Here is a 22,301-nt window from a genome sequence, read left to right on the forward strand (position 1 = left end):
GACTAGGTATTGTCGGCCGAAGGAAGAGATTGACCGCGTCTCCGCCGGCAGGAGCGACTACGGGGCCCAGCAGAGCGCTCTGATCTCGCGCCGCGGAATTGCGGGCTAGAGTGCAGCGAGTGAAGACAAGCGTTCGGCCTCTCCGCTGCTGACGGCCGCGACGAAAGGGAGCGCGCATCGCCTGTAGTCGAGTGCATGGCGCTGTCGCACGAAACCGGAGCAATCGGACAGCCCCATGGCATCACCCCGGTGCACTGGCTGCACTATGAAGTCACGAAGCCTCGTTGCTGAGCGCAACTCTTTAGCTCCCTTTTGCAGGTTGAGCGGCATCCCATAACCGTCGCCGTCGAGCCAAGTGGGCGCCTGGGCGCCGAGCGCCGAACATCCCAAGCACGTGCGTGCCGCCGCGCGCATACAGTGTCGCCACTCACTCAGAGATGGCGCCAGAGCGGTACGTGAGTGACTTAAACGCGCCGTAGCGCGCCGTCATCGGACCTCGGATTCCGCAATATACGTCTTAAAATTCAGACATTCAGTTGCGCTATGCCGCAACCGCCTAGACGTGATGCACGCTGAGAGTTGTACAACGGCTGATGAGCGTGCCGGCGCAGCGCGTTGTCTATGCGCAGCTAGCAGTGGTGTTTGCATCGGCACACGGCTCTTAGCTTCAGGTATTCATGCTCTGTAGGACGGATGGCTTCCTGTGATCACTGTCATAGTTATGACAGTTATGACATAGTTATGACCCGATTTCGCGTAGCCAGGAAACGAAGAAAAGTCCGTACATTGAGCGTGTATAAGGCGGTCAGAAAGGCAGCTGGCGAGGCTCTGTTCTGCAAGCTTGCCTTCTTATCCCTGTAGATCAGTTGAATTTGCCATAGTGTGGCTTTTCTAGGTCCGAGTGTGACGGTACGTGTGAAATAGACTTTTAGTTCGTGTCAAGTTGTGTTGGAGGAGCCTAAATTGTAGGAAAGGTCGTGGTCATTTTCACCCTCCACTACTTTGTGAAGCTGTCTCACCCACGTTTTTCCAGGTTTAAGGCTGACGGAAAAGAAGTGAGTGAAGTTTTAGAGCTATTTTCAGTCTTCCGCGAGACCTGAGAACTCGCCACGGGTATTCTGTGCTCATTGCTTATGTTGTCACACTGGCGAAAATGCTTTTTTTATGGAATAAAAAAAGGAACCGCGGACGACCAGGGTGTCCATAAGGACTCCACCTATGTAAAGGGCCATTTTTGGTCTGCAAACTCTCCTTTTGTTTATTAAAAAGTTTTCACCACCACCACCACCACCATATCGAAGGTAGAAACAAGCGTTTGTTAATGTAAAGTATTTCTGATATTTTCTTGTACATTCACTTTTTGCCATGAGTAAATATACTGGCCTTTTTGCAGCCTCCATTTCTGTGGCAATATCGCCGGCGTCTCTCAATCCTGAAATAATACAAAGAAAAATATTTCCTTTCTTGAGACCTGATCACTGCGGCACAGTCATCGGTAGTCAGGCCGGCACTGAGGTAGTAGCTGGTCGCGCGTAAGCTGAACCGACAGCTAATATAAAATTCTAAAAGTAAAAAGAAAAGCTGACTGAGACACTTCAAACTACTAGCGTGTCATAAGACGTAATTAAGCCCGCCCTCTTACTTTGTGAACGGGCAGCTCTGGCATGAAGTTAAATGCAACATTACTAATCACTATTCATTAATCACTATTAATGCAGGACACACGTGCTTGAAACGGAATTATTTAAAACAAAACCGCATTACTTGCTCACACCGCCCAGGTGTATTGGTGTTACGCGGCACTATACAGGATTTGACTTGTCAGTGCTTTCACTGTTTTTGCTCATGTACGCAGCGCGTAATACAAAAGCTCGCCTAAATTGGACAGATGCGCGGGAAATTTTAAGTGGCCTAACATCAGCCTTTGGCGCCTCATTGGCAAACGCAGCTGAAGTGCATGCATTGACGTAATGCATGGATTTCTTGTCACAACAAAATGCAGACTGATCATTGCGGGATGGTATGGCTAATGCGTAGGAAAATAAAACTTAAGCTTAAAGGCCATACATTTTATTTATAATTGCAAAAAGTACAATTCACAGTAATCATGTATAATTATACCCGTTGTTCGGCTTCAGCGCTCTAAGAACTGATACTCTCTATGATAGAGTATACCGGCTACTGCACTCTCTTTAGCAGCAGTTTACTCCGCCTAAATTCCCTAAGGAGTGAAACGCCTCCTTCGGTAAAGAGTAAAACTGCGAGCGCACTCCCTCTAGGGCCTGAGGGAGTTGGAGGTTGTTTATTTTCTTAGCTTTTGTACTGCAGCGGAGCCATATATATAGTGACCTGTGACTCGCATCTCATGCAAACTAGTGATAAGCAAAAACAACCAAACAAGAAAGTGCGCTGTGCTCCACAGAGCCAGACCTTGTACATAACCGATACGTGCAGTGTACACTTTGGAGATTATTGCGTTGCATTCGTACAGCATATTTGATTTGATTTCAATGGATTTTACGTCCCAAAGCAACTGCACTGACATCGCGACATCCCAAAGCGAAGTGCACTAACATCGCGCAGTGCATGAGGCTTTGGAGTTTGGCATTCATCGAAATGCGACCGCCGCGGGGTTCTGAATAGTCTATACCATTCAGCGAAGTCATGCAATTCCGTAGAATGCGTTTAAGAAGAGACTGTCATGGTAACTGTCGCAATTTATCCTAAACATTCGTTTATTGCTGTGTGAATACATTTTATGCCCTTCGGAACCGCCATTCACATTTTGCAACATCTATTTCAGCACAACAACCTCCAAGAAAAAGCGGTTCGCAAAAACGAGCGATGCTTCTGTTAAAGGCAAACACTTCTGTCAGATCCCGTAAACCTTCGCGGTCGACGGCGAAACATTAGTCTGAACACTTTATATGGCATTCGTACTACGGTATGAATGATCGACGAGTGCTCTAGGGAAGCTACACATCATTTTAATACGAATAATAGTGCATCAGGACACCAGTTAACTCGTTCGCGAAGGGCGAGTCAACGTACTGTGCACCATGAAATTGCTGTCGAGTAAAGATTTACCGTGGCGTTGTGGCGTTCAGATGTTGACTTTACTGTTTCTTCATTTACTGAGCTGTGCCAGCTCTAACCAGCCAGCGATCTACCAATTTAGAGAACAGAACTCGCGACATATGCACACGAAATTGCCGCTGAACACAAAATGTTAGCATATATGACCACTGAAAAGCATTACCACTCGTCCCAATTATAGGCGAGAGTTAGCGCACTCGGCTCGCAATGCAGACTTTGCCGGTTCGAATCCTCCCTCCGGCGCAGCTTTTTTTTCCCAGCCATTCGTAATAAAGGAGTGTTTCTACTCCTGCAGAGGGAGTGCGCCTAGCAGGAGTGCGGCGACTCTGGAAAAAGGAGTGAAATATGGGACAAGCGTATACTCCATCGAAAGGAGTTCCCGGCACTCCTTTTGTTCTTAGAGTGAGTGTGGGGCTCATTCTCAGCGACTCAATAAAAGATGATGTTGAAACTCCGTTTATTCAACATATTCATAGTCATTTCTCTAACCGAAACAAAAAGGCAAGCGCGTGGTATTTCCTTTATTTTTTTACAGAAAGGACCACAAGCGAAGGAATAGGAAAAGAACTTTCGCGACCTGGCCTACAGCCTAAATTGACGCATGGGAAATTACCAAGGAAATCAAGTGGCCAGAAACACCAACATCGTCTGAACACGTGAAAACGCTTCTATCGATCGGCATGCTTAGGAATTTTCTTATAGTACATCACTTGCATGTAAGGGGCTTTGATCGCTACCTGCACCACTTCGAGCCAAAAGGTTCGAGTGACAAGTACGGCTACTCCGCTGCTGTCACCGTGTCGCAGCAGCTGCACCTGCCTCTGGTTGTTTTAGCAGAATGGGATCAAGGCTGCAAAGGGAAGCAAATGCGAACGAATCTAACCCCATTGAAAGAAGGAAGGAAAGCGAGCTGCCACTGTGGACTAGAGTGTTCTGCACGCAGTCGGCGTCGCGAAGGACTGCAGCCAAAAAGCGGTTTAGTCGCTTCCGGTAGCCGCGAACACGACGGTGCGCTTTGTGAAATCGGTCAGCTCTGTCTGCGGCGGCTGCTGTAAAACGCACCCACCCTTCAACCACGCGCTGCCCCCAAGATTAGCGAGGCAAAGAAAAGCCGAAAGCTAAGCGAGTTAGTGAACGTTCATTCCTTCACGCTATTTTTTACATCATTACTTCATTAGCGAGGCAGTTACGCCACGCTCCACTCAGTTGGCGGTGGCTACAGTGAAATGTGCCGCCCGAGACCAATTTTCCGCGCCAGCCACGCCGCTCGTAGCGGTCTCTTCTTAATATGAACTGTCTGACGATATAATTACACTACAAAATAGCCTCGTCAGTTCTTTCTGAACAATGAGCTACGCAATCGGTGGAAGTGCTAAGTGAGCTTCCTGAGCAGAGGCGCAGCGCCGCCGACGCCAGAATCAAGAGGAACTTGCAGTCAAGGGTCTGACGGAATCCCGTCTTGTCGGGATGGAACACGATATTAGCAAGTCGCACCGACCAAAAATAATGATGCAATGATGTTTCGGCTCTCACACAGGAGCCTTGTTCACAATGAGTCAAAACTTTGTGGGGGTGCCTCTTATATGGGAGGCACCGGGTATATAGGGCGTATATACGATCCCAGGCATCTCGCGTAGATAGATGGCAAATTCCAGTCATTGCGATTGATAGTATGCGCGGTGGTTTAAATAATCAGTAATTCAAGATAGAGCCGTGATTTGTTGTCTTTCTCTTTGGCGACCACACGTGCCTCTGCCCAGAGTTTATATTGTGGCTGGCAGATAATGAATGCTCAGCATGCACAGTTTGTTCTGCGCTCCGGTTCTTCACATCATTCATACGTTCACGCAACCTGCATGCACGCAATGCGTGCATAGCCTCCTGTTTCGCCGATTTACACTGATGGGCAGTCGGCACATGGAACCTTATACACAACACCTGGGCTTTTCTTTAACGCCATTCCATCATTATATTTGGTCGGTGCGACTTACTAATATCATGTACCATTCCTAACAGTCGGGATTCCGTCAGATTCTTGACTACAAAATGTAAACATCTAAAGAGTTGCGCTCAAATTTAGCATTATGGAGTATTGTAAGCCCCGGTGAACTTTTTTCTGCTAATTCGTATTACCCCATGTTAAAAAAATGCTGCTGTGTTTTTTACCTCGACCCCTGACATGTGAACTCCTCTCCTGCCGTCTGCTTTTTTTTTGTGTGTGTGAGGTGTGGTACCTCTTGCAATTGTCCCTCCGAGTACTGCTTCTTGCAATCTGCTTGTGATAGTGTCGCAATATAAACAGAGGCTCAGTGCGTCGCGAGTCTCCCTGGCGCTGAGAAACGGGTCTACAACTGAGCCAGCAACAATGAATTGGTACTCCTTAATTGTTGTGAGGCTTAGCTCAGAAGCAAAAATTATGGTTTGTTTTGAATACGGTTTTGCTGTGTTTCTTTTACATAGAGTAGCTGCAAAGGCCTTGAAATCTCCTCCATTTTTAAAGCCGATTTACTTAGTTTCCTCAAAGGTTAACTATCCTTTCTTTGTTCCTACGTTTTTAGTGCCTTGTTAAATGAAGTGATCCTTTCTGTGCCATGACTCTGTTGGTCAGCATAAGTCTGTGCGCACCCGCTTGTCCTACACCTCAAAACTTGCAAAGCAATATTTACAATTCGGAATTTTGTTTGCTCTGCGCCCTAATCTCTTTTGAGCACGTGCGACCAGTTATTGTCTACCACTCTTCTTAATTGCCAGCGATTTTTTTTGTTAACCTCCGCTGTTTCTTTTTTCTGCCTATAAGTTCACTGATTTTACTCTGTATTATCTGAGCCGCTGTAAATGTGCCTGTTTTACATTGGGCCTAGAAGCCAGCCAAGCTCTGCAGAGATTTTACTTCTGTGTCCTTTACGCTTTGTGCAGGCGAAATAAACATCTATTCCTTTACTGATTGCTTGCTTGCTTGCTTGCTTGCTTGCCTGCCTGCCTGCCTGCCTGCTTGCTTGCTTGCTTGCTTGCTTGATTGATTGATTGATTGATTGATTGATTGATTGATTGATTGATTGATTGATTGATTGATTGACTGATTGAAATATTAATTGATAAGCGGTTGGATTATTTTGCTCAGTGTGGACAGGCACGGAAAGGTGCCTGTCTGACGCTGGCGCCAGCGCGCGTTGGATTAGGGTGAGGCGGTGGGTATGATTTCTTAGTGCCCCTTACGGGCTTCGGTATTGCACTCCACCATATAAAACAGGAACAGAAAAAGCACAAAAGACTTCTTTTGCGCACTGAGGGCATGTGTATGCAAACGCAGCAAGAAAAATAAATAAAATTTGTGTTGAAATGTGGAGTGAAAGAAGAAAGAGAGAAGTGCCGTATTGGAGGTCCCCGATATAATTTCGGCCATCTGGGGATCCTTAATGTGCACTGACATAGCACAGCACACACGTGCGCCTTTTGACTTTCGGCTCTCTCCAAATGCGGCCTCCGTGGTCGGGTTCGAACCCGAGTACTCAGGCTCAGTAGACGAAGGGCTTTACCATTGAGCCACAGCGGTGGGTTTCTTCCTGTTCATTTTTCAGCTTCTGCTTATAGTAACTGTTGCTTCTATCCATGCCTATTTTTGTCTGTATTCAGTAACTAAAACGCTCGAAAGAGCGACCCAAGGCGTTTGGAACACATTAGATGCTTATTTCAGGATGCCAACACTGAAGCTTCGTTCGTGCGACCGCATGTGTCAATTCAAGAACGGTAGCACAGGTGCGCTAGACGTTTTGAAACACATTGGGATCGATCCTGGTCCACGCACTCATAAGACTTGCCGGACAGGTGACCAGCAGCGTACCTGGAAATATTTTGGTCTACTGATTCTGCAAAAAAAAATAAGAGATATTGAGGTGCCTCTCGAGCAAATCAAGGGAAAAAACGAGTAAGGAGGAGCTGAGCTACAAATGTGTGTTTTTTTTTACCTGCCGTGGACATTGCCTTTTGGCTTTTGTTATTGTTGGCGTGTGTAGTTATTCCTAATCTTCTTTGCCCTAGTGCGCGAAACTCACCTCTTGAGCATTTCGTCTTACGCTAGAAAACGTAATTTGATCACTGCAAGATTTTCAGATAAATGTTGTGCGCATATTTCTTATGTACCTACCTCTTCAATCAACCAGAATAAGTAAAATAATGCGATTTGTTTTCTGTTTATTTGTTTATTGTAATACCCACAGCGCCACAAGTGGCATTACAGTGGGGGGGAATAACACATCATACAAACGAAAAAAAAGGTAACAAAGTGCAGCACATACAATGCAAATATGATGCAATATTAATACAGCCTAAAAACAGCATTCACAGAGATGAAGAGAATAAATCACCTGACGTAATTAATACCACCTCTTCAGCGAGCCGGTTCCAATCTCTTATAGACCTAGGGAAAAAAGCATATTTGTACATCTCTGATTTACAGTTAATTTCCTTAACTTTTAACCGATGGTCACGGCGTAGCGAAATATAGTTTGGTGAATGGATGTACAGGTCACGGTTAATGCCAGTATTGGAATAGTAAATACTATGAAAAAATTTTAACCTCGAACAATATCTGCGTTTTTCAAGCGTCTTCCATCCCAGCGAGTTTTTTGCACGCGAAACGCTAAAGCTCCTGGTATAGTTGTTAAAGACATATCGGATACCCAAGTTTTGTACCCTCTCAAGTTTATCTATATCCTTTTTATGCCAAGGGTCCCATACAGCGCAGGCATATTCGAGAACCGAGCGAACGTTTGTCATGAAAAGTAACTCTTTTGTTTCTAAAGGGAATTGCTTGATGTTACGCCTTAAAAAACCAAGAACGCGACACGCCTTTCCTGTTACATAGTCGAGATGTCGTCTCCAGCTTAGGTTTGAGGTTACGAATACGCCGAGATATTTGTATTCTGATACTGAGGAAAGTTGTGTCCCATTAATTGTATAAGAGAATTCATGGGGCTTTTTCTTTTTGTGACACGCATATACACAGATTTTTGCAAGTTAATAAACATACCCCATTTCTTACACCAATCAGACACCCTGTTCAAATCATTCTGTAACTGCACACAGTCATTCGGACTATCAACGACCCTATACAATGCGCAGTCATCTGCAAACAGACGAATATGAGAAGAGATATTAGAGCAAATGTCATTCATAAAGATAAAAAATAACAAAGGTCCGAGTACTGATCCTCGAGGTCCACCAGAAGACACAATGCATTCCTTTGATAATTTTCCATTAATAACTACTCTTTGTTTCCTTAAGTGCGAGTAATCTTGTATCCAGTCAATCATTCTCTCATCAATGTTATACCAAGACAATTTTTCAAGCAAAAAAGAATCAGGAACAACATCAAATGCCTTCTTGAAATCCAAGAAGACGCAATCTACAGACAACCCTTCAAGTGCACTTGTCAGATCATGAATTAGTTCAATCAACTGTGTTACACAACAAAGGCCTTTACGAAAGCCATGCTGCTGATTGCTTAATAAGGAATGCGAATTCATATAAAAAATGCTAGTAAAAAACACATGTTCCAAAACTTTACAAGCAATACTCGTCAAAGAGATGGGACGATAGTTAGAAACAATATTTCGAGGGCCAGATATGTGCACAGGAACTACATTGGCTAACTTCCAGTCAGAAGGCAGTGCACCTTCCTCTAAGGATTTTGTGTAAATGACTCTCAGGTATGCAGACAACTCACACGCACATGCACGGAAAAGAGCAGTTGGTAGATCGTCAGGACCAGGAGCACTGGCAGCATTCAGCCCTTTGAGTATAAACTCAATTCCTCTTTGATTAAACTTGACACAACGCATGTGATCAGAATTAACTCGACCAAAATTGAGCTCGACGTGAGAGGTGTTGGAAGGAGCAGAGAATACAGAAGAAAAAAACTCATTGAAGCACTCAGCTTTATCGATACTCTCGTCGATAATGGAACCTTCATGTACAAGAGATGGAATCGACACTTGATCTTTGCCGTTTCTTTTCATGAACTGCCAAACTTCTTTAGGGCGCTCTTTTATGCGCAAATGAAAAGAAGAAAAAAATAAGTCTTTTGCTTGTTTAACGGCTCCCTTCGCTGCGTTTGTTGTATATGTTAATTTTTCATTGTTCTGTATAGAAGGATTCCTTCTATACCGCTGCATTTTTTTTAAATGTGGCGATACGAAAACCATTCTTGTAGATCATTCCCCTATTTCAAAATGGCAATTGATGGTTTCATAATTATTGTCCGGCATTGCACACCTCCTCTCCAACTGTATAACGCCAAAAGCAATTTGACTGGCGTTGAACTAAAGTTACGACGGCTGGCATAAGTAGTATTTAAATAAAAAATAAGATGAAAACATTATCATTTGTTTAAACATATTCATTAGGGCAAAACAAACAATTATCTGTTTTTCTCTCTTGTTAAAAAGTCTACCGGAAAAGTGACCTCATATTTTAATATCAAAAAGTTAAGCAGCACGCAGACACCGATGTTTTGAAGTTCAATACTTTTCTCATCTCTTGTACTTGGTAACGTTACCTTGGTAACGTGCCCTTTAATTCTTTTAAACCAAACATGTCACACATATTTACTAACATTATGTTTCTTGCATAAGACCAATCAATTTTCGCAATAAGTGCAGTGCAACATGAAGCGCTATGAGTGAACGCAGCTGTCCCTTCTATATGCAACGCTCATCATCACCATCATCAGCCTGACTACGCCCACTGCGGGGTAAACGCCTGTCTCTCCAATTTACCATGTTCGCCAGCTGCAGCCACCGTATCCTCTCAAACTTCTTAATCACATCCGCCCACCTAACTTTCTGCCGCGCCCTGCTGCGCTTGCCTTCTCTTGGAGTACACTCTGTTACTCTTAAGGACCAGCGGTTATCTTGCCTTCGCATTACATGCCCTGCCCAATCCCATTTCTTCCTCTTTATTTCGACTAGGATGTCATTAACCCGCGTTTGTTCTCTCACCCTCTCCGCCCTCTTCCGATCTCTTAACGTTACACCTGTCATTTTTCTCATTATTCATTAAAGTATCTCTCTCTCTTTATCATTTTTCTTTCCATAGCTCACTGCGTTGTCCTTAAGCTGAACCCTCTTTGTTAGCCTCCACGTTTTTGCCCATATATATGGAAAGTTATAAATCCAGAACTGCAACGAACAATCGTACATTCTTTGATCATGGCTGCATTTAAACATACTTTCTTTTTGTTTTTCATCTCTTTAGAGTCAAGTCTTTGTTGTTTATTGTATCAAGGGTGCTTGATAGAAGCGTGCTGCGTCGCGCGGGCGGAGGAAGCTAACGGCGCCGCAGAGAAGTTGACAGCTTACCGCATGCATCGTGAGTGGGAGCGCCACTGCCGTGGGACAAAATCGTAGGAGACGGCTCTCATCTAGAGTTGCAGTAAAATCACATAAGGAGGCTCGGCTTTGTTTACGCCTAGTTTAGAGCGCCGATCTCTCTGCGCACGCCTACGGTTGCTGTCAGAAAGTTTAGAGAATTATTTCCCGCATGAATTTCCACTCAGTACGGCTGCATTGAGCCTTCATGCAGCAAGAAATCATTGTCTACCGCAAATTGCCCTTCGATATACAGGTGGATGATGCGTGGTCTTAGAAGCCTCGCTTCTAATCCGCCAAGTGACAAATCGCTTGGGTGCATGCTGAACTCAGCTTACTGACTGTGATTGATGTGACACAACAGAAGATGCAGAGACAAGGCTCTTCTCAGTAGTTACAACGGCGTAGTCGAGTTATGTAGAACACATGCATATTAAATGAAATAAAAGAACACAGTGGAGTCATACGGTCTCCCAACTCACTCGCTCACCTGCGAGCAACTGCCCATTCAATTCAATTCAATTCAAAACTTTATTTCCAACGACTCGTTGGGGGTCATGAGGAAAAAAGCTGCCGTTGGCAGCTTGAGGGTGCCTGATGCCCGTACAAGGCATATAGGGAGCAGAAAATTCAGAACAAATTGTCAGTTACACTTTCACACAAATCGACTGATCGAAACACATTCGAAACAGATGAAAGCAATGCAAGAAAGCATACAGTACGATAAACTGAAAGCCAATTAAAATACAGTGAATACCATTATCTGCACAAAACTGGGATGAGAGGAAAACTTCACGCGTCTGTTTTATATTGCATGCGCTAAAGTCAAAATTTTCAGACAGGAATTTGTTAAGCAAGCATGTCAAGTTCTGCGTGAGCCACTAGAGATCCAAACGCATAGAGATCCAATATATTTGTGATTTCAAGTACAAATGTGGGGCAGGTCACATTTAATTAAAGCAGCAACCTAACCATCGCCCATAAAACCCGCTGCGGTGCGTGCGAGACAGTGTGTCGTTTGCACCATATTTAATAAATTGAGTGCTAAAAATATGGTAATCTATTGCCAGTGACCATATTTTTCTGTTTTACTGGGTTGCTTCAAGAAGTGACAAATAGTGACAGGTAGTGACAGATAGTGAAGAGTGACAGGTGTCCTTCTGTGCGTTTATTTATTTGTTTGATCAGTAGATAAAATTGACGATACAGCTTTGCCGAACAATAACTATCCTCTCGAACACAGCCCGCATCCCTTCGAGCAATACACAAGCGGTGATATGCATAAACATGATTGAAGGCGATCATTATGACCAGCTGAGTAAAAGAACATCCACGCCGCAGCCATTGCAGCGAGTTTGCGTTCCTGAGGCGTGGCAGTAAGTGCTATGTTTTTTCACACAAGGTGTACACTAGTCCCTAATCGAAGAACATATTCACTTCTCTTGCCTTTATCGGTAATGGTTCGTGCATCCTGTAACTGTTCGTTGTGGGCTTCAATATCGCCTTCGAGAAAATTGTTGTACGGCAGTTTTTTTCTTTCTCTTTTATGCCCCCTTTTTATAAGATATGCTATTTCAAAGCGTCCTTGGTTGTTGATATTGGCACAGCGCAAGGCACACGAACTTGGAGACCATGAAAAAAGAACGTCGGTGCAGCTTTTAACTGCTATCTTCTATCAATCAGACCGTCCGCATGGTGCAAAAATTTTATGCTATTTTAGATACAGTATGAGATCTCAATCTATTGAATAGGAAAATGAAATAGCGTCGTCGGGACTTTTTCTTTAGGAGATATTGTTATGCGATATTATCCTGGAGCCATGACCAAACCAGGTGAACACTTTTATCAAGCTGTCGTGCACTTAGCTGCAATTTTCTTGATACGAAGACCTCTCGCAAACCGAAGTCGAGTTTCACAATTAGGAACGCAATTATCGTTTGCGCCGGACAGCCATTAGATTCTGTGATAACAGAATTAGGAAGGCAAGAGCTAGATTTCCGGACATGGGACCACTCCTCACACGAAAAGCTGCACCGAAACCAGTGTGGCGTGGCGTGGAACTACTCGTTCTATCGTTATGTTTGCTTCTGGCAGCATTCCAAATAGAGTGGGAAGTCAATACAGGCGTTTAAAATGGGTCAGAATTCCGAAAATTTCAGGTTGACGGCCACGAGACCGCGTAGCTGCTGGTTCTTAAATTGACCTGTGATGACCGGAATTCTCGCACACACGGTTGGTCACTTAAAGTCACGCAGATAGCGCCAAAAACTAGCGCTTCGTTGTCCTGTTCGAGTGCGCGCCAATAATAGAAATGAATCGATCCGCCGAGATGTTGCGTGAGACACTAGAGTCCGAATGGATTTCAAAAGACTCGTTTATCTCGATGCAATAAACAACAACAAAAACACAACGACATGCGTCACAGGCACGAGGGAAGAAATTGCGACAGAGAGCATTAGCGGAAGAAAATAAATGAAGAAAAGGTGAAGAATGTTCACGTTTCCGACAGCTCGCTACAGAACAGCAAGGGCCTTCCGTTGCGAAGAGGCGGCTTAGGCGTCATCCAGGCGTCCTTCCCACTGGTTGCCGACACACTCGCTAGCAGCGGCGGCGCAAATGGGTGGACCCCGAAGGAGGTCGCCGCGGGTGGCCGCCATTCTCGACGGCAGCGTAACGACGGCACGCGCGGGAAGAAGAGCGCCCGCGCGCATTCTTCCGCCCCCGTGCGCGGAAGTGAACTAGACCGGCCGCCGCCAAACGACCTTGTTTGCCCGCGCGGCGCCGGCCACGAGTGACGCGTCTGCCGAGACGCCGCGGCATTCCTTTGTCCGAGGGGGCTTAGCCGCCGGTGCCCGCCCTGTCCTCCAAAGCGCGGCTTCCCGAGGAGAAAGTGGCCGCGGCGTGGTTGCGTTTCAGTTTCGCTGCAGTAATCCGGCGTTGAATTTCAGGCATTGCTTAAGCAGCCTCTCAACAATAGTTAGGTTCCAGCTCTGCTAGCGGTGTTTCGAACATTTGTTTTCGAATTTTTGTTTCTTGTATTAAACGACCAAATCCTTTAGGAACTTCTAGCGTCGGTACCTGCAAACTATTTCCTGCAAGCTGCCGCATGAAATGAGAAGTTTTGGATAACGGGCTGCCATCAATTTTCTTAAAGCCGTCTATGGCGTAATTTCTCTAGTGCCAAGGAAAAGAGAAGGTTCGGTGGTCAAGATGCAACGACGTAGGTGGAAATAATTTTGGGCATTCATGGTCTTCGTTTTCCGGAATACATGGCGGGAACTATTCGACGCAGGAAGCAAAAGGAAAAAATAAGAACAAGTGAAAAACAAAATAAACAGACAGAGAGAGAGAGAGAGAGAGAGAAAAAGCTCTTGGAATGGCTGATGGCTGGCTATGAACATAATCTTACTCGAAAAAAATTGGGCACTTTATGCGCTCTCTGCCCGCTGGCACCGAGCCGGGCGTTACGAAAGGAGCCCGTATAAACCGCACCGCTGGGTGACGCACGCGCGTAGGCACGGATGGCGGACTTTTTGGCTGCGAGATTTCGCTTTCGCCCGTGTGCTGCCCTAAAAATTCCTGGAGCTGCACTTGCGACGAGGTTAACATGTGTGAATTTCTAAAAACTGACATGAATATTACATGACATGATTACTTTAGTATACGAGCGTACATATTCCTGAATAAATTTTTCTGGCCCCTAAGTAAATGCTACACTATGGTTACTCGACAACAGATCAGCAGCTGTCTATGATGGAATAAGGATGCTTCGCAATCTTATCTGAGCCCTTGACATATAACTGTAACCGCATGCTTGAATCCGGTATCTTTCCTGAGAAGATGAAAATAGCTGGTGTTCTTCTAAATCATAAGGGAGGTACAAATAGTTACTTAAAAACTGTAGGCCCCTTTCGGTCCTGCCACTTTTCAGTAAAGCAGCGGAGCGAATTATCTACAAGCGTTCAAAATAACTTCCTTCTGTTTAAGCATGTATTTTCAGAGCAACAGTATGGTTTTCAGAAAGCAAAATCGACGGAAAAGGCGCTATTACAAAACAAGATGAAATTATCAAAAATATCCAAAAGAAACTTTTACAGTTGGCATATTCCTAGACTTCCGTAAAGCGTTCGACTCTATTCAGTATCCCATGTTGCTGAAGATGCATAATATATATCGTGTTAGGGGAATAGCCGTAGACCTTACTCCTAATTACCTCAGCTCAGCATTTCAGTCTTGTGTATTGCATGTTTCTCAACCTGACATGCAGCTTGTTGAATACGGCTTACCACAAGGATCAAGAGTAGGTCCGCTGTTGTTTATACTATGCGTAAATGAGTTATGTAACATTCCAATGACTTAAAAAATTGTGTTATATGCTAACGACACTTTTTTCTCTCAGGCGCTAGCCTTAAAGAAATAGGAGTGAAGTCAAACGCTTGGCTACAAGAACTATATACCGGGATGTAATAAGCAAACTTCAGTTAAATAGAAAGAAAACAAAATTTATTCCTTTTCTGCCAAAAATAAGCCGACTGACTAAGATATAGCTCTGCGCTACGCTTCGAATACACCAAACAAGTGGACAGCCAATCATTTCACGGTGTTACTTTTTACAGAAATTTAAGGTGGTCGGATCGCATAAACAATGTTCGTGTAAAAGCAGCCCGGTCTATAGGCATTATATATAGAGACTTCGTTACCTTCTACCCACCGGGTTCATGAAAAAAAAAATGTATTTCTCACTTGTTGCTTCACATTTCAACAACTGTTTATTAGCGTGGGGCACCTGGGGTCGAAGTAACATGGAGAAATTGTTAGCCTCCACCGTAAAGCGGTTCGATTAATGATGCCTTCGAGAAGCTACAACAGCGCAGGCGAACTAATTAAGCAGCTCGCTATACCTCGTGTTACAAGCTCCTACAGCATCAGGTTATGCCTTCTGATATACACAAAAATAACACAGAACTACAACAGCTTCTACAGGGTGCCCCAGTTAACATGGGCCAAGATTTAAAAAAACAAAAAACCTGAGCGTTCTTCAGAACTGAAATCACGTGAAATTTTTTAGGGTTCATCTAAAGTTACAGGAACACATTTTCGCTCATCGTGTTTAAATGATTAGTGGAAATTATTAAATTAACTTTTAAATATGGCTTGAAACCTCCAGGCGTAAATAGGAAAGTTGTGGAGCTCCTCAAATCTTGTGCAAACCAGGCACTTCCAACGAGATAGACTTAGCGTGGCCGTTTTTATTCGGGAAAAACGAAAGCCCGTGGAGTTTAAAAAAAGTACCATGTGACAGCGCGCTCCGTCCGCCCGAATGCGCCGCGATTACAGCGCTCTCATCGGTACTTTGTAAAAAACATCACTCGCGAAGCCTTTCGTGCCCAGACAGAGCTTCGCGTTGCGCTTGGTTCCAGGACAAGCGCCAGTGGGTTCGGGCGGCAGTTGAAAGAAAGTGCGGCTCCCGTTTTTCAGCGTAATTCACACGACGTTATCAGGCTTGTTATATGCGTCTTTGCATGTTGGGGTCTTGGTCCCAAATTCGAACTCATGAGATTGTCATCGTTCTTCCGCATGCATTCTACAAACGTGAGAGCGCAATTATCGCCGCAGAAACGGGAGCCGCGCTTTCTTTCAACGGCCGCCTGTACCCACTGTCGCTTATCTTGGAACCAAGCTCAACGCGAAGATCTGTCTTGGGCAGTACGGAAGGCGCGAAGCGAGCGATGTTTTTTACAACGCACGGATGAGAGCGCTGTAATCGCGGCGCATTCTGGTGCACGAAGCGCGCTGACACGTGGTATTTTTTAAACTCGGCGTGCTTTCGTTTTTCCCGAATAAAAACTGCCCCGCTAAGTCTATCTCGTTGGAACTGCCTGGGCTGGACAACATTTGTGGAGCTCTACAACTTTCGTTATGACTCCTGAACGTTTCAAGCTGTATGTAAAAAGTTAATATATTTATCTCGACTAAGTATTCAAATACAACGAGCGAAAAATTTTTTACTAACTTTAGGTAAACCTGAACAACATCCATGCGATTTCAGTTCTTATGGACGCTCAGGTTTCTTTCTTTTAAATCTTGGTCCAAGTTAGCTGCGACACCCTTTATGATTAATACCTTAGCAGAAATACGACTTACTTTTTGCGACAGACCTCAGTTGTAGTAGATTGTCCTCGTACTAGTTATTGAAAGGAAACAGTTGAATATCAAATCATGCTCATCTCTAAAGCTCACCATAAATTAATTGATAATGCAAAGAAAAGTAAACCGGCTCGCGAATTTAAGCTTGAATGCTGGAATTTCATGTCACTGTCTGAATGATTTTGTAACGCGCGGTCTCGCGATCTTGAACAGAGCATGCTGGTGCTCTTCAGTTCTTGCTTTTAAATTTATTGGCCTATTTTTTTTTACTTTCTTTTGCTTTCCGTCCAACACTGTTGCATTACGTTTTCATATGTACATTTAGTTATGGTACTATAGCGCCCGGCGACGCTATAAAGCGCCGGCGCTGAGATCGGCGTTACAGCGCGCGCTAGAAAAAAATAAAGATGGACAGCGCGTGCTCGGGGCGCACACCCGGCACGGGCAGTTCGGAACTAGAAGCCTGCCACGCTGGTCGTCTCTCTCTGGTGCTCCGCTCCGACCCCGCAAAATCCTCAACAGTGGTGACCCGGCGAACCGTGCCTTCTATCCCAGCGGCGTCCAAGTATGGCGTACTGGCAGGACCCAAGTTTCGACCCGCCGCTCCCAGCGTTCCGGCCTGCCGGCGTCGGCGGGTGATTCGCCCAACTGGAGGCTGCGATGTACCTGAACGGCATCACCATCCAGCCGTTGAAACACGCAGTCCTTTGCGACATCCTCCCGCCCGACCTCCTGTGTCGGCTCACCTACTCTGCCTTCGGCTGCCGGCCATACGATGAGCTGCGTGCGGCCGTCTTGGCGGACTTCGGCGCCTGCTACGTTCCGCCGCCGCTCTACGACGCAGCGGACCCGTTTTCGCCACCGCCAGCCTCTGGCCCTGCACCGGCCTCGCTCGCGCCCACGCAGCCTTCATCAGAACCCGGCCCGCCTCAGCAGCCCCTCGCCTCATCGCCGCCACTCCCGTCCAGCGTCTCCAGCCCGGCTGTCTCTCTCGACGCCACACCAGGTGGGATCCGCACGAGCTCCGCCTCGCGTCCTGCTCCCACTACTATCCGACCCGCGTCTCTGGCTCTGCCTCCTTGAGCTTCAGTGGCGTTGTCGCCACAGCCTCCTGCAGCCAAGGACGACTCTGCGGCAGCAGCCGTGCCGAGGCTTCCGGCATCTCCATCTACCTCGTCACTACCGCCAACAGCTCTGCAGGCCTCTGCTGTGAGGTTGAAGCCGCCACCGCAGCATATGCCACATACCAGCCCCACTACCCTGGCGACCACACCGCCTGCCCAAGAGGCCCCACCCCAAACCCTCAGTACGGTCAACCGCTTCTCGGATTCTGACCCTGGCAGCTCGACACCGCCGCAGCAAGCGTCTGCTTTGGTGCCTGACTTGAGCCACCTTCGGCACCGAATGGTCGAGCTACCCACACCGAGTAGTGCGGCAGTTTTCCATACAAAAGCTGTGTCTTTTGCTGCCAGCCAGCCATCTGATGTAGCAGTCTCAGCTGCACGGCCTGTCACTGCAACAACCTTTTTGCAGCCACCTACAGCCGACCATGCTCACACGCGCATCATCCCTGGTCAACCGCTCCGGAATGTCGATCCTCCTTCACCCAAGCGCCTGACATTGAGCCCTGCAACTTCCTCCGCCATCGTCACGGCTCTCACCGTTGTGTCGACGGTCACACCTGTGCCAAATGCTGTTACAGCTGCTGCTGTCGCAGCACAGCTCCTGTCAGTCCACGGAGCCGTTTCGCCCATTCCAGCGCTTGTGACGACGTACTCGGCGCGCCACATTCCCACCGACATCAGCTCCAACGTCCCAACACCGACGACACCTGTGTCCGCGGGCAGCACCACAGTCGGTGACGGCCCGACCTTGGCCTTCCCTGCCCCCATGTCCATTGTCAACTCGGCACCCAGCACCATTCGCCCGTTGCGAAGCAGCCAGGCTCGTCCACCTGAGCCCGCGCACTCCACCCGACGGCTCTTCCCGGCACCTGACATGAACTTACCGGACTCTCCATCTCTGGCTACTCCATCTCTGCCCCGTCGGCGCGCCAATTTCGCCGTTCCGTCTAGGCGGGGGGCCCTATAGCGCCCGGCGACGCTATAAAGCGCCGGCGCTGAGATCGGCGTTACAGCGCGCGCTAGAAAAAAATAAATATGGACAGCGCGTGCTCGGGGCGCACACCCGGCACGGGCAGTTCGGAACTAGAAGCCTGCCACGCTGGTCGTCTCTCTCTGGTGCTCCGCTGCGACCCCGCAAAATCCTCAACAGTACAATATTCTGAATAACGTTACTTGTTCCTCTCTAACTATTATTAAGGAGAGCGACGGTTGACGCGCTATTGTTGCTGCACCGTCAGCGCCCTCTAAGGCCAGGGCCTAGTCAGGAGGACATGTTCCCACCTTTTGCAATGCCTCAAGTGCAAGGCCTTTGTATTACTTGAAGAAACAATAAAACAAGTAAACAACGAAAGGTGCGCTACCACCTTCTGATAAATAAGAAGCCTAACAATAATAGTCAGAAAGTTAACTACTTAGTATTTGCGAACAACCCGGCTAGTTAGCACGTCTTAGCTGTATTCTGACGCACTACAGCGGTCTTAGTGCTATCACTAAAAACCGCCGCTCTTCTTCCTCAGGAAGCTTTTTAAAATTGCTGAGGGACTTACGTAAAATACCCTGTATAGAACTGTAAATTAATTTTGTGGAGGTTGCGTTTTGCAGCTCATTTTTAGACTTTTATGGTAAATAGAGCCCTGCCTTGAGTAGGAACGACAAAATTATGGTTAAACTATGCCGTCAGCACGTCTGATCTAGTGTAAGCTTAAATTAGCTGTTAGCTCGTGTGGGGTGTCTGAGATCATTTGCTCACACTGCCAACTGAAATTGCTGGAAACCAATTTTCATCCAGAGATTGGCTCAATAAGGTTTTATAAATTTTCAGAGGGTTTATTCATTATAAAAAGCGTGACATTTCTGTCGACAACCCCTGCTTACAACGATGAGGCAGTAAAGGCTTCCGCCTTAAAAAATTACATTGCAGGCCTCACAGAAGCCCAGAAGAATCTACTGTTGGGTGAGTTGGTGCATGTCTCCACGATACAAGGCGGAAGAGTGGACAGGACGAACGAAGAACGAACGCGGACAAGGCGCTACTGCAACCGAAGCTACCACCTGATACGTTCATAGCAGGTATTTGTTGTCTCGTTAATATTTAAAGGTTCGCTGGCGTCGCTTGCTTTAGTAGTAGAAATCGCAGAAATATCAGTACAGTGTTATGTAACAGGAACAAAGGCCTGTTCGGATGCGCGCGAGCCGGCCTTTGAAATTCTATTCCAGTAGCGATCAAGTCCTGGCGACATTTCTTAGAATCTAATAGTTCATGCCGTATTGCACTCACAGCCTCAAAAAGTGACGCGCACCTGACATCGCCCTCAGGCTGTCATGCACGCTCTGTTCTTACAAAATTAAGCGCACAGACATAAGTAAAAATCTGCTTCACTGTATCCGCTACAAGACTGAGGTAATCTTACATTGGACGAGAATTTCTGAACAAACAATTCAGTTGATAGCGCAGTATTGTCTTGCCATTTCTTTGTTGGTTACATTTTGAGGGGTAGAAGCTTTTCTTTCCGAACATCTCGAAGAATTCGCGCCCATTGAATGCAATAACTGCCCTCTTCTAAACTGGCTGAATATCTCGCTCCTCTCCAAATATTTTTAAACGTGCTACACTCTCAGGGCCGGCATACATTTTGTTTGAGATGAGCCCCTAATGCGCTGCCCTAGACCACCGTGTCGGCTTTGAAGGTATTTTTAGAAGAATCAACGCAACAGAATGATTATAAGGGCTTTTCCAGCAATGGTACCTTCGTTGGCTATCTTCCATCAGCGTCGTACAGCACCTCCTCAACTCGCTTTGAGTTTTTGTTTCATTCACCTAGTTCAGAAAAGAGAGAAAGGACGGAGTAAGCAGATATGTCCAGCGCCGGTCCTGTCTGCTTGCTCTGTCCTTTCTCCCTGCGTTTTTTCTCAGAAGGGTCATGCATGTACCAACTAGCTCAAGTTTCATTTCTATTAAAATATGTGTGCTGTGTTTGCTGTATTGAGTGGCGTTTTTTCATCGTAATTGCCAGCCGTATGAAGTCGTCCGCCGCATAAAGACCCTGGACATGGGTCGCAAAAGCCTTATTTCACGAATAAAAGTCAAGTACAGTGCATCAAGATCCTCTGAAGTGTTCAAGGAACCACAGGCCTTTGATTAAGGCTTTAATTGAGCAGTATATTTTATTTTGATTTTTAGTCAGTTCCCATAGATCTTGCCGCTCGGAGAACTACGTAGAGGTGTTTCAGTGACTGCTGCCGACGAGTATGCTCCACCAGCTTTTGAAGCACAGTTTATATTATACTTTTGGACCGCGCAGTTGCGCTAATTTAATAAGTTTCTTTTGAAGCCATATCGATATAAGAAAAGCCGTTCGATGTATCAGCAGAATTATTTGCGTAGAACTAGAGTAGTAGGCAGCGCTACAATGCATGTCGAAACCTCCTATAGGACATAAAGCATTCACCAATAAGCATAAAGACGCCGTCCAAGCTTTGTACCAGCCGCAGCTCCTAGCTCCACTGAAGTTCACTGATGCCGGAATGATATGTGGAGAGCTCGGGGTTTATTTAGACCACCTAGACTGCTTAAATGGACAGGAAACGCTCAGCACACTTTCGTCTTCTGCATTTCGCCAGTATCTAAAACGCAGCCGCCGCGGCCGGCATTTCATCTCGAGTCCGAAGTTCAGCGGCGAAATGCCGTAACCACGGGCGCACAACGCTGGGTGGTCACCATGATCGACTTTACAGTAGCTTTAAAGCGAGGAAAGGAATACAGCATAGCATAGGGGTATAGTATAAAAGTTGAACTCATGGAAAGGAGTATAGCGACAGGGGTAAAATCTCGATCTTCTGTCAGTCTCCATTAGAGACAGACCATCCAGTGATCTGTGTTTTGGCTTCACCTGTTAAAGTTATTCCAGATCCAGAGTAAACTTATTGAAGTAATGAGGCATATCCGGCATAAAGAGTCTACGGGTGGCACAGGTTCTGAAAAACATCCGTTTTATGGAAGTCACTGGGTGTATCGTAAAATGAAAATCTGCGTCCTGCGCTTTAGTGCGGGAACTCTGGGAAGCCCTTGCCATTTTCAAGCTATTTTCACAGGTCACACAGAAATCGTGTTTTTCGGTGACTTGTGTGCCCCTCAAACATTTGACGCCGGTTGTTCGTGGTGCTTTCTTATGATCTTGCCTTATGCCGTAAAAACTGTGAGTCTGCAAACTGTTCTATTTTCGTAATCCGCGCTTTTAAGATTTATAATACTAAGTGCTTGTAAAAATAAATGCTTCGTTCTCCGTGTTGTTGTTTGCCTGTGTCCTTATTGCTCATTAAATGCGTTACTCTATCCCTCTTCTTAACTGCGGCTTTTATGCAGACGGTGTGTTTTGGCAAAGACGGGTCTGCTGGCGGCGTTTCTCCAAACGCAGATCGCAGACGATGAAGCATGGGCGAACATCTTTAAGCCCAGCATGGTTTAACGATTGGCATTGGATTTATGACTTAGAATCCATGATTCGACGGACGGGTTGATGAACGTGAAACTCCCCTGATATACTCGAAAAGTTTTATGCGGAAGCTA

The sequence above is a fragment of the Amblyomma mixtum genome, chromosome 5, assembly GCF_055824585.1.
Source record: "Amblyomma mixtum isolate Tamu chromosome 5, ASM5582458v1, whole genome shotgun sequence".
Classification (NCBI taxonomy): Eukaryota; Metazoa; Arthropoda; class Arachnida; order Ixodida; family Ixodidae; genus Amblyomma; species Amblyomma mixtum.